The sequence below is a fragment of the Peromyscus californicus genome, unplaced genomic scaffold (assembly GCF_007827085.1).
Source record: "Peromyscus californicus insignis strain IS unplaced genomic scaffold, ASM782708v3 Scaffold_6__1_contigs__length_162567912, whole genome shotgun sequence".
In the NCBI taxonomy this organism is placed as follows: domain Eukaryota; kingdom Metazoa; phylum Chordata; class Mammalia; order Rodentia; family Cricetidae; genus Peromyscus; species Peromyscus californicus.
Window position 1 is genome coordinate 154,396,146 of NW_026294584.1, and position 13,168 is coordinate 154,409,313.

The window sequence follows — 13,168 nt, forward strand, 5'->3', positions numbered from 1 at the left end:
ACTACCAAGCCAAGGAAGGGCGTGGAGAATCAACAATGACTTCTTGTTTGTTGCCCAGCAAATAATTTGACTTTGGTCAGATTTTTCCAATCAGAAATCAAAGGAGACAATACTGAATTCCACCTGTTAAGTCTGACACATGTAGGAACACTTTTATTTCCTCCATTCAAGGCACCTGGAATGGGCCGCTCTGAGGAAAACTGAAACAGACATCAAGAACATTATCTATTCCTGTGGTTTCACCATGCAAAACAAGACTGGAACACAGACAAACCCTTCTCCAGAAATCTAGGCAGTTTGTGACTTTGAGTGTGTTCTAAATCTAGACTGAGAAGCAGAATTGGAAATTCGAAACACCTGTTCTACCTTTAATGGAGCTAACTGTGAATATCATCAGTGTCACTTCCTGTACTAAACATATCTAGAGAATGAGCCAGTTCCCACAATTGCTTTGACTTAGGTCTGCCCAGGCAGCGTTAAGCTCTCTAGTGCACAGTCCTCTTGAGCCCTGGACTCCCCAGTTAAAGCAGGATTCAGGCCAAGCCAGTGTGGAAAACGCTCACTCTTGATACCCAGTTGCTTCAATATTTGATCCGTTTCTGCATCCCCTCATCATTGCCAGCAAGAACTGTCAGGCTGGCTTAGCTAGCACTAGAACAGCTGGCATGCTGTTTCCTCTTGAGGACAACCCCCTCATCTGTAAGTCTCCACTGATCTCCACTGCGTCCTGAACTGCACTCCAATAGACTGAAACATTCTCGGCAGTTGCTGCAGTTCCTGAAGAAAGCTTGCCTAACTCCACTCACTGTCAGTACTGGTTTTTCTCAGAGAGCAATATAGTAGAAATTATAATTTCTTCAGATTGTCTCAGTTGTTCTCTTCCTTTTATCTGCACAGGTATAGTTTGAAGGACAAAAGTATGTATCTCTACTTAATCTCATGGAAGAAAATGGTTGAACTCCCTTTTTCTCATAGATGTAAGATTTACTTCTTATCAATGTACTGCTCATATCTGGAAATCCAACAAAATCCCAGCACTTTTCCCTAATCCATTATGTATGTATTTTCTTATTCTCATAGTAATAAGAAGGAGACAGCTGGAGAGTGTCAGGTGTGAGACATCATTCTAACTTTATTCCCAGATGAGCTGACTTGTCTATATGGGCTTTTAGCCTGTTTATATTGAAAGCCAGGAATCTTTATGTCTATCATGCAAGACTGTTATGAAGACTGAACTATAAAACTCCCATCAGCACCCTCACATGGGGCTGGAATGAAATAGTCACCCTGTCATGGCAGTGAATATTATTCATTCATTCCACAAATATTTATTAAGACTTTACTAAATTCCAAACACAGTAGGTGTGAGGGATCTGAAAAAGAATAGCCTATGCTTGCTCTTAAGAAGTCTCAGAAGCTATTGAGAGAGACAGATCATTAATTGGTAATGGGTAACTATTGCCATGATTCAGTCAATGTCAGAGGGACTTAAAAGATTAATGAAAACCATTCTCCTGCCTGTGTCATTTTGGTGAAGTATATTTGTTTTAGAATAAGCACAAGTTTGAAGATCTGTTTGCAAACTAACTGTGTGCTTTTGGACAGGACACTCAGTTTCTCTATCACAAATGAAAACAGCATCCATTGTTCTCAAAGTACAGGTAAGAAAAGAGAGTTCGTGACAGATACCAGAAAACAGTCACAAAGGTAAAAGAAGAGTTAGAAAGCTGAGCTGGGAAGCAGGTTAAAGGCTGTATCAGAAAGGGAAAGACCTGAAATGCACAGGCTGGGGTTCTCAAAATCATTAAGCCACCACTGGAAGCAAGGAAAGCCCTGGTATTTTCCCACTTCTCCACAATCCCAATGTCACACAAATATTTCCCAATAACACAACCTAAAAATGTCTGATGAACAGGGAACCTTAGTCTTCAGATGTCAGTCTCTGAGATACAGAATGGATAGAGCATGGGAGAGAATGTATGTGAGACCAGATGAACACTGACCAAGACAACCGCAATCCTCACTGCAGAATTAAATATGCTTAATAAATATTATAAAATGGGTGCACAAGCAACATCCAACCAATGATAGCTATTGGCTCCTGCAGAATAGACTTAAAGTCCTTAATGCTGTTCCAAGGATAGGTCCTTACATATTTCAGCAGCTCTCACTTTCTATACTCATATCTCTGAACCACACTAAACACAAGGTTTGCCATAAAGTCAACTGGTTTCTTTATTGACTTGAATGTATGGACCTATCCCTTCTGCATCACTGCAAAAGGAGCCATAATCACCAGGTCTTCACAGAGCATGGTGTGTCCACAAGGAAAAGACTAACTGTTTGGAGACTTACTGCCAAGAAATCCACTTGCCAACAGAGACAAGCCACCACATTCTGAAACACCAGATTATTGAGTACTCTGATATTTTGGACTCCATGTATGATGTGTGTTGTTCAGTTGAGTGACTAACACATAAGAAAAGTGTAAAAGAGTCTTTGTTCCTAAAGAACCACTGCTACATTTGAAAGCCACAGCTCTGATCTCATTTAGATAACACATTATCCTGAAAAAGCTGGACATCATGGGAGATTACAGATAATAAATAATAAACATCAACCTGACTTACTCTTCACATATTTTAAGCATTATTCTGGAAACTTTTGTTATATAAGTGCATTCAACTATCAAAAAGCCCTGTGACATGAGTACTGTCATTCCAACTTTAAAGGTACAGGATTTAAAGCACAGAGGGGTCAAACAACTGTCTGAGGTCACACAGGTCATAAGTGGTAAAGTCAATGTTTACCCCTGGAGACTCTTATCAACTTATCAGCAGCAGGCTGTCCCTTCTAAAGTGCATGTGTCTGTGTATAAGACCTAAGAATCTTCTGAATGGGTTTACAATTTATTTTCATTCTCCTTTGGGAATTTCTATGCTGTTTTCTGTAAGTATCATTGGAGAGACTTTTTCCTGGTTAAAAATGGTGGAAGAGTTAGAGAGCTACTACTTAAGAGCTCTTGCTGCTTGGCCAGAGGATTGTGCATGGGACCCTAGCACACATCAGGTAGCTCTTAAACATCTGGAACTCCAGCATGTTTATGGCTTACATGGGCACCTACACACAAGTGCACAGACACATAAATAAAATAAATGTTTTTAAAAAAACCATAAGGGGAACACAACCCTACAATCCCAGCTTTAGTACTTCAGAAGCAGAGGCAGGAGGATGGTTGTAAGTTCAAAGTGAGCCTGGTCTTCATTGTGGACTCCATGCTAACCAAGGTACACAAAGACTGCCTCAAAAAGAAAAAAAAATTAAAGACAGTTGTAAAATTGACTCCTTAATATTAACACGAATACTATGAACTTCTCATTCAGACTGATGTTGAATCTTAGCTATTTTTGTTCATCATTAGCTAAATATTTTTATTTCACTCAGCACATCTATTAAGTCTCCTGATTTGCTCCCTTCTTTTGCTTTATATAGATTTGAGTTTGAGACAGTCCGAGCCCACCTAAATTTCTACCCAGAGACACTGGATAGCCAACAAGTGCCTTGATTCACTGCTCATAATGCCCTACTGGCTGCACTTGCTTGATGTCAGAGCAGTATGACTCAGATTTCTATGTGGGAGATGGAAAACAAAACACTCCTGTAGACTTCACAAGGGAACAGCATGTGGCTCTGAGTAAATACTGGGGATAATCAGGTCCTGGTTTCATCAGAGGTGTGTCTATATATATATAGCTTGTCATCATCAGCATTATGCTTCGGATCATTAGACAACTTCCAGTGTTCATTTGTGGCCATGTGCCTTTGTGTTTACACTTCTAATGGGCTGTTAGAGCAAGAGGGATGCATGAGAAGTTCTGATGGTAAGACAGAACCTCCTGAGCTTAAGAAAAATGACTTGATAAATTATTTTCTCCTGATCCTCAAATTTCATTTGTGATTCAAAATTTTATCTAGTTTTATTTCTCAGAAATCAATTTTTGAAAAGTAATTAATAAGGAAATGTGTATATACCTAGGCATTTCATAATTTGAGAACTATCTGCAAATAAAGACACAAAAAAACTCTTGCCTCCTCAGTTTTAAAGAAAATGAACATTATAAAAGTTGATTCCTTTAAAAACATTCTAAGTCTTTGGATGTGAAATTTGAAGCATCATATAACCAGCTCTTTCTGATCTTAACTTAACATATAGAATAAATGCCAAGTTACAGTATGAAGTCTTTGAATTTATTTAACAGGTCAATTTCACTCACATAATGTTAAAGGACTAGTAAAAGTGTATATCGTACATTAAATTGCATCATATGTAAGAAAGAAGACATTCGTTTATAGTACATATTGCCAGACATCATAATAAACTTCATACATTATCTGCACATCATCCTAAATAAAACACTTTAGGTGGAGCCATCTATTTAAAAACAACCATTTTAGAAGTTAATGATAAATATAAATAACATCTTTGGGGATCAACTTAGATAAAGAAGAAAGAGCAAAGTTCAAAGAGAACCCAAAGACTTCTGCCTCAGCAGCTCTGATGGCTGACATATAGATAACATGGCGAGAGGTGAAAGGAGGAAAGTCAGATTTTGATATAGAGTGTTCCACAGTCAGGTGGGTGCTGTGGGATGTTCTGTACGGCAAATGTGTTGCTGATTAGTCAATAAATAAAACACTGATTGGCCATTGGCTAGGCAGGAAGTGTAGGCGGGACAAGGAGGAGAATAAAGCTGGGAAGTGGAAGGCTGAGTCAGAGAGACACTGCCAGCCACCGCGATGAGAAACAGCATGTGAAGATGCCGGTAAGCCACCAGCCATGTGGCAAGGTATAGATTTACAGAAATGGATTAATTTAAGCTGTAAGAACAGTTAGCAAGAAGCCTGCCATGGCCATACAGTTTGTAACCAATATAAGTCTCTGTGTTTACTTGGTTGGGTCTGAGCGTCTGTGGGACTGGCGGGTGACAGAGATTTGTCCTGACTGTGGGCCAGGCAGGAAAACTCAAGCTACAGGTGGGTATGCCCAGTAGGTAATGGGACATGAATCTCACAGTTGATTATTGGCATAGTACGTGACCATGTCACTCCAATGCAGAAAGATGGGCCACTGGATCAGAAGGGGAGAGACTAAGTTGCCCTGCTGCATCTGGATTTGTAGCCCCCATCTTTTTAATTTTTAAAATTTTAATTATTGCCGGGCGGTGGTGGCGCACGCCTTTAATCCCAGCACTTGGGAGGCAGAGCCAGGCGGATCTCTGTGAGTTCGAGGCCAGCCTGGGCTACCAAGTGAGTTCCAGGAGAGGCGCAAAGCAACACAGAGAAACCCTGTCTCGAAAAACCAAAAAAAAAAAAAAAATTTTAATTATTATTGGTGTGGGGGTGTATGTGTTTTCTGTGTGTGAATGCAAGCACAGTGTGCCATGGAACAGTTGTGGAGATCACAGAACAAATCTCCAGAATCTGTTCTTTCTTTCCATTGTGTGAGTTTGGGGGACCAAAATGAGGTTCTCAGGCTTAGTGACAAGTGCCTTTACCCACTGAGTCATCTTACTAACTCCGAACCTTTTCATCCCATCACATCCTTATCTCCCTGGCTCATGTGACTGTTTCTCTCATGTCTCCTTAAAATATTTGCAACACTAATTTTTCCTGGTCCTGTGATGGTTTCTTCCTGCTCTGAGATCAAACCACACATAGTCCTTACTATCTTCTACCCATAGCAGCTATGGCAAGATCCTGTATACAGCAGGTGATTAATAAATGTTCATCTCTATTGTCTATAGTCATATAAATATCTCCGTAAAATTTTATTCCTTTTTGTTGTTAAGAAACTTCTGTTTCTCAATTTCAACATCTTACAAACTTCAGACTACTTCAGGATTGACTTTGAGATATAAATGGGCAGCCCTTGATCAGGGACTATCTTCCACTAAACACACCACTCATTGCAGAAAACAGAAGCACTCATCTGTTTCTCATTTCAAGGAAGATTAAGAAGTTTATGGAGGTAAGATTCCACAGAGACTTAGGGTGACAGTAATACAGCATGACAAATCTGATTCCAGTTGGTATTGGAGGTTGAATTTCACACCTTGGTCTAGTTACAAAAAAATGCATCCAAGAGAGTGACTAAGAATAAGAACCAAGTAGACTCTTACTGTTGGATGTCTTAGCAATGTTCTGTAACAAGGAGCCATGGAGCCTGAAGGATTTAAGTTCAATTTTCCTTGGAATGGGTGATGGATATTCTTTTTACTATCACTGAAGTTCTAGGATCTGTATGGAATAATCACACTTGAAGGGTATGGGGTGTGTTCAAAGAAGAGCACATTTACTTAAAGGCCCTGGAAGAATGGGGTATATCCCCTCAGGTTCTCTCAGGGCAGCTGTGTTCTTTTTGCTGGACTTCCACCATTACATTGGATGAAGGATTTTCATTATCACAAAAATCTATGAACCATTCAGCCCTGGATTTCCTCAAATTCTTAAAACACCATGAGCAGGACGCTTACTTTTTGCCATTCTCTTGACATTCTGGTCTTCCGTTTCCTACCAGAATTATACATGATGTTCTGCTTAGACCACTCTAGGCATTCTCTCGAGTGAGTCTCCAAACTCTTCCGCCTTCACACAAACCCGCTCCAAAGGAGTGAGGTCGTGTGCTCAGGTCTATCATAGCAATGGCGCCACTCCTTGGAGGAGGTTTTCTTTGTAATTTTGACTTTGTGAAGGCACATGTGTATGTGAATGTGGGTAATATGTGCTATAGTGGACATACATGGAAGTTAAAGGACATCTCTGGGAAGTCCATACTCTCCTTCTACCATATCTGGCTAGATTCTGCCCATGGCTGAAAAATTGAGTAACAGTGAACTAAAAGGAAATGGATTGATCTCTTTGATGGAGGAAATCTCATGAGAGCACAATGGTCAGGCTGGAACACGGCTACTGCTTACTGCTCTCATTCAGATCTCCAGTAAGAAAGAGGAGAAAGACAAAAATGTGAAGTTTGGTGGAGAAAGTGTGTGAGCAAGTTGAAAGGGGAAGATGAGGAGGGCACAACAGGTAGAAGATTATGAATTAAAACACATATGCTTGGGTGTCAAGTTGACAAGTAGACTATGATGGTTAATATCGATTGTCGCCTTGGCAGATTTAGAATCATGACAGATCTAGAACTGCCTAAGAAACAAATTTCCAGGTATGTCTGTGAAGGAGTAGGGTTAACTGCATAGGGAAAACCAACCCAAAATGCAGCACCATTCAATGATCTGGGGTTCTAAATAGAATAATAATAACAATAAGAGAGCGAGCTGAGCACCAACAGCCATCTCTCTGCTTTCTGAATACAGATGCAATGTAACCAGCTACAGCAGGCGCCTGCTATGATGCCTTTCCTCAAAGTAGAAGCCAAAGTAAGATTTTCTTTTCTTCAGTTGACCTTTTCAAATATTGAGTAGAAATTATTCAAGACATTAAAAGAGGTTGCTATTTATCAATAAACATTTTTACTGGATGCTGGGGATATTAGAGCTCAAAAAGTTATCACTAGTAGAATATAACACCATATGACAGAAACCTATGTAACTTTGGAAATTAAATAACAAAACATATAGAAAGGTGCACATGATAAAACAATACAGAAAAAAATAAAATTTGCTGAACTGTAAAAAAAATCCATGAACCTTTTTAGATGCACCTGTTTTATGTTTCTCTAATGAAGCCTTCTTAGCATTCTGGAAGCATCTCCTGCTGTGGTGTTTGCAGCATGGCATCACCAATGTGATTTCCAAATACTGGAGTCAAATGTAGCCATTTGGTATTTCATTTTGTGTGGATACCAATTATCTGTCTGTAACTCCATCAGGAATGTACATGAGGCTTTTATACTAATATCTTTTCTTCATCTTTGAACTTCTGTGTGGGTGGGTATGAGTGTGTGTGTGCCTGTGTGTCTATATGTGGTTGGTGCATGAGTGTATGCATTCATGTTTGTGTGTGTTCACACATGGTAGTGCATGCCTCTGTGTGTGTGTGCATGTGTGTAAATGCATGGGATCAAAGTGACCTAGATAATCAAAGTAACCAAGGCATCATGGATGAAATGAAAACACTACACATGATCACCATAAAGATTAAAAGCAGAAGTTAAATAGAAGTGAGTGAGGAATCAGTGACTCCAACTGTTTTTTCACTCTGGGGATATGGAGGAGAGGTGTTTGCAAAGAAGTTAATCAAGAGCACGAAAAGTGTGCAGGAAATATTTGGTGTGTTTTAGTGTGTAATTGCTCATAATAATTTCTTATGATATTTTGTATTCCTGTGAGAGCCACCATGGTGGGAAAGACAGTGTCAGAGCTCAAGGCAGCCTATCACATCACACCCTCAGTCAGGAAGTGGAAGAGATAAAGATTGGCACTCAGCTCACGTCCTCCTGTTTATCCCGTTCAGGACTACAGCCAATGGGATGAAGCTGTCTACATTCAGGGTGGGTCTCTGCTGAGTTAACAGCTGTGGAGACTCACTTCTGTATAGCTACATTTGAGTTTCTATGTGTTTACAGGTTAACAAACATGAATTATAATATGAACACCACAAGGCAAACACCAAGTTTCATCTATTCTAAGCTGTTCCCCATGTGTCAATGGTTTCTGGGAACCTACAAGCAAGTGACCTTGTAGCCTCCCATTAAGGGCGTTTGTTAGAGTTGGCAGAGCCAGAGAATTCACTTATACAACCCAGTTGAGGATAACACTTTTATGAATGGAGAAATGAGTCAACAAAGACCAATGCATACCCCAAAATGAGGGAAATAGCCCCAACACAAATGGCAGTGTTTGGCTACTGAGGAGGCTGAATGTAAAATTATATAACTACAACAAAATTCTTCTGAATCACTTAAACCAGATGTCTCTGCCAACAGTTTGTAGATAACTACCAACCTTCTTTAACTTGGAGACTGAATAGAATTAATATCAGTATAGTAAACAGTTACAACATCATCTCCAGCTCACCAAGAAAATTTTAAAGCAACTCCCTAGAAGATACTATTTTAAGAGTTTATTTTTTATTATTTTGATTTATATGTGTGTGTATGTGTGTATCTGCATGAGGTCAGGAATATGTGAGTAGAGGTGCCTAGAGAGGCCAGAGGTGACAAATCCTTTGGAACTGGAGTTACAGGCAGTTGTGAGCCTCCCAACAGGTGCTGGGAACTGAATTGGAATCTTCTGGGGGATCACTAAGTACTCTTAATCACTGGATCCATCTCTCTAACTACCCTGAAAGATGCTAACATGTAACATAGATGGACATAGGTTAAATACAAACTGCAGCCTATCTGAGTTCATCTAATCATCCAGTTCTTAGCACATTAGCTGAGTCACAGGAAGAGTCTTAATTCACACAACCAAAGAATCATGGTGCTAATTGGCTATGGCCACAGGCTTCATTTCCCCTGAAGTTTTTGCAAAAGACCCTTAATCATGACTCATCAGTACTAGCTAGTATAATTAGATGAAGTTTTACATTTATTACTAAACAAGCTGTAATTATGCTTTTGTGGACATGCATCTTTTTTCAATTTCATCTGCACATAACTGAAAGGGTCTTGGTTAGACAATGCAGCAAATCGATGTAATTTACTCAGATTCCTTTTTTTTGGAATCCCATTGGACCTACCATCACGCAGTTACTGCTTTCCTTTCCTCTGGATGACAGTGTTCATCTACCTGGCGCAATTTTAAGTAAACCAGCTCCAAAACATTACTTTCAGATGGCTCAGGTTTCCCATGCTTCTCTGTAAGGAGGCACTGAGGACTTTCCATTAAGAATGTACTTTAGGATGTGAGTGTGATATGACTGTGAAATCTGTCATGCCATTGATCATCAGGGTTAATCTTGTTGATCTGGCTGGCTAGGTAGGTACCCTTTCCACTCATTCAGTTCAGGAACCCTTGTCTAGGAATGATGCTACCCACAGTGAAGTTGTCATCCAATATCAATTAACATAAACATAACAGTCCTCCACAGACATGCCCACAGGCCAACCCAACATAAACAACTTCTCATTGAGACCTTCCTCCAAGATAAATCTAGGTTGTGTCAAGTTCACAATAAGCTAACCCTGATGCCAGCTTAAGCTATATAGGTGAGTTGCAGACCATCCTGGATACTAACCCTGATGCCAGCTTAAGCTATATAGGTGAGTTGCAGACCATCCTGGATACATTGTAAGACCCTGTCACAAAACAACCAAAAGAAAATAAAGGGAAAAACAAAGCAAGAGAAAAAGAAAGATCGAGATGGATCATACTTATTTCTTTGCCCAAGATTTAACTAACATCCTTTGACGCTCATAAAAATTACTCCTGAAAACTGAGAATTGGTACTTCCATAAATAAATTCATGTATTTTCAAAATTTAGATAAATCTCATTCACCAAATGACTGAGGGAACTAAAAAATTTTATGTACTGCCTTTGAGGAGATTTTGTACATCAATAAGACTAAAGGAAGCATAATACCACACCTTTATCCACCGTCCCATAGACCCCCAGTAGATTTGAGCATCGCTGGGGCCTGAGACACAGTGTCCTACACCTGACCTACTGTCCACAGTCTTCCTTGCCAAATTCTACTTTAGCTGCCAGAAAGATTACCTAATCAGTAAATTCTTACTAATATATTACTACCTTCAACTTTTTAATTTTGTGTTTCTCCCAAGCAGATACATATTTTAATAAGGGTCTTTTTGTTGTCTTTCTTTTTTAATTAAAAGGACTGGTTCACCTCTTTTGAGAATTTTAGCAAAGTCAAAGCCAAAGAGGTAAGTATATTAAGTCTAAATGATCTTTTGAGATCTTTCATAATTATTATATACATTATAAAAATATTATAACTACTTATTCAAATGAATACCACAGAAAATAATTTGCATAAAGGAAATAAAATGAACAGCTTAATCACACAGACTCACTCCATGCAAGACTCACAAAGCATTCAACTCATTAAGTTTTAGCTTGTATATACAGGACACTCTCCCTACTCCATGTTCATATAAACCTAAAGATACTGTTTATTCATGGAAAGTTCATAGGGGAGATTTCTTTCCCACAGTTCCTCAAGCTCTGGCCAGCAGAGAGCTTTTCCTTTGTGCTGCCGGGCTGCACTGGCTTTTCTGTTTGTCTGACTTCAGCTGGAATGACCACTTCGGCAGCCATTGTCTGTATGCTACCCTGAAATTACTTTAGAATGTTATTCACCATCACTCCTTCAATTGCTAATGCTGAATGCCTCTAAACCAGCTAGACCTGAAGCTCCATCAAGCAGGAACTTAATCCACTTTACCTCTAGGTCACCTCCCCACAGCTCTTGCACCTCAGTATCTGGAACAAAAGAGATACTGGGGGCTGGGGCTAAAGCTCAGTGGTGGAGTGCTGCCTTGTGTGCAAGGAGCCTGGGGTTCAATCCCCAAGTAGGAGGAGTCAAGTTTATATATTTAAAATGTTGATTTTTCAACTCTTTTGATGAAAAATATAACCCAAGACACATCAGACAAAATTCCATAGGCCAAGAATAAAGAAAAGATCCAAAGGGAGTCTGCAGAGTATTTTAAAAGTCACCCTGAAGAATCCAGAATGCTCTCTCTCTATAAGAAAATCACTTTTCTTTACAGACATACCAGTTAAGGGGTATAGCTGCTAAAGTGGTCATTGCTGACATATAATGCCTATGAAAGTCTAAATATAAATTACTCTACCTATCATAAAGATCCACTTATAGCAGAGAAGACATGCCTAAAAGCCAGGGATGGCATCTGGAATGCTAGCACTCGGGAGATGAGGAAAGATGAGGAGTTCAAAGTCATCCTTGGTTACATGTGGAGTTCAATACCAGACTGGCCAACATGGGACTGCACATCAAAACAAAATAAAATGTTTTAAATGGAATAAAGATATGATCCGAAACAAAAGACCATGAGTTTTCCTGTGCTCTTTCTCTTGGAAAGCAATTACAGGACAAACTCCATTTGAGTAAGGGGATGGGGACTGAGACAACTTAGTCATTGAAGTGCTTGCCTCGCACAAGGGCCTGCCTTTAGAAGCCATGTAAAACTGCGGGGTATGGTGGTATGTGCACCTAACCCCAGAATATGAGAAGGTGAACCAGGAAGGTCCTGGGGCACCCTTGCCAAAAATGTCTGGCAAGTTCCAGGTCCATGACAATTTGGTCCTTCTAAGGATGACTCTTGAGATTGTCCTTGGGCCTCTACATGTAAGCACTCAAAACCACACTTAAACATGTACACACACACACACACACACACAAATAAACAAACAAATAAATAAGACTGTGTCCTTATGTACAATGAGGAGTCTCTAACTCCTAATAAATAGTATTTTAGATGTAAAATCACTGGATTAATGTCTTTGGTGTTCCCCCACTTCACTATAAATGGCTCCTATTATCTTTTTTAATATATCTATAGATAGATAGATAGATAGATAGATAGATAGATAGATAGATAGATAGATACACATTTCTTTGTTCCTTGAGAATAATTCCATGCGTGCTTACAATGTGCTTTGATCAAATCCATCCTCCACTCCTTCCCAGAATGCCTCCCACTTCTTGTACTCTCTCTCAACTTCCTATAATCCTTTTTTTTTGTTGTTGTTGTTGTTGTTTTTATTTTTCGAGACAGGATTTCTCTGTGCAGCTTTGGAGCCTATAATCCTTTTAAAGCCCACTGAGTCCATTCAGTTTTCCATTTTATGAGCTGTTTACAAAATAGTTCTTACAGTATTACAAACTATTTCTGAGTGTCTGTAGCCTTGAGAGAGTGGTTATAACTCCCGTTTCTCTAGTATTCTCTTTGCATATAAGCACACTTTATTGTTATTCCTTAAACTATTTTTAAAATGTCACTTGCTTACTGTTATACTAATTGTTGAAAGTATCACTTATATTTCACAAAAAATGGAAACCCCAAAACTTCTTCCCCTGATGCACCATTAACCCCACAAAGGCACTCAGTATGTGCTCTGCTAATATTTACCCAAGCGTTAATGAGATGATGGCCCATGTGCTCCTGCTGCCTATGAAGCACTTTCCATCCATAAGATGGAAATTAATGACAGAGCCTC

The 13,168-nt window shown here is 39.4% G+C and overlaps 1 protein-coding gene across 6 annotated transcripts in view; it reads right to left on the reverse strand.

The window, feature by feature from the left end:
• Window positions 1–13,168, reverse strand: part of LOC128098586 (solute carrier organic anion transporter family member 1A5) — a 90,369-nt gene that overhangs the window by 56,550 nt on the left and 20,651 nt on the right. The gene's annotated exons all lie outside the window — the stretch shown is intronic.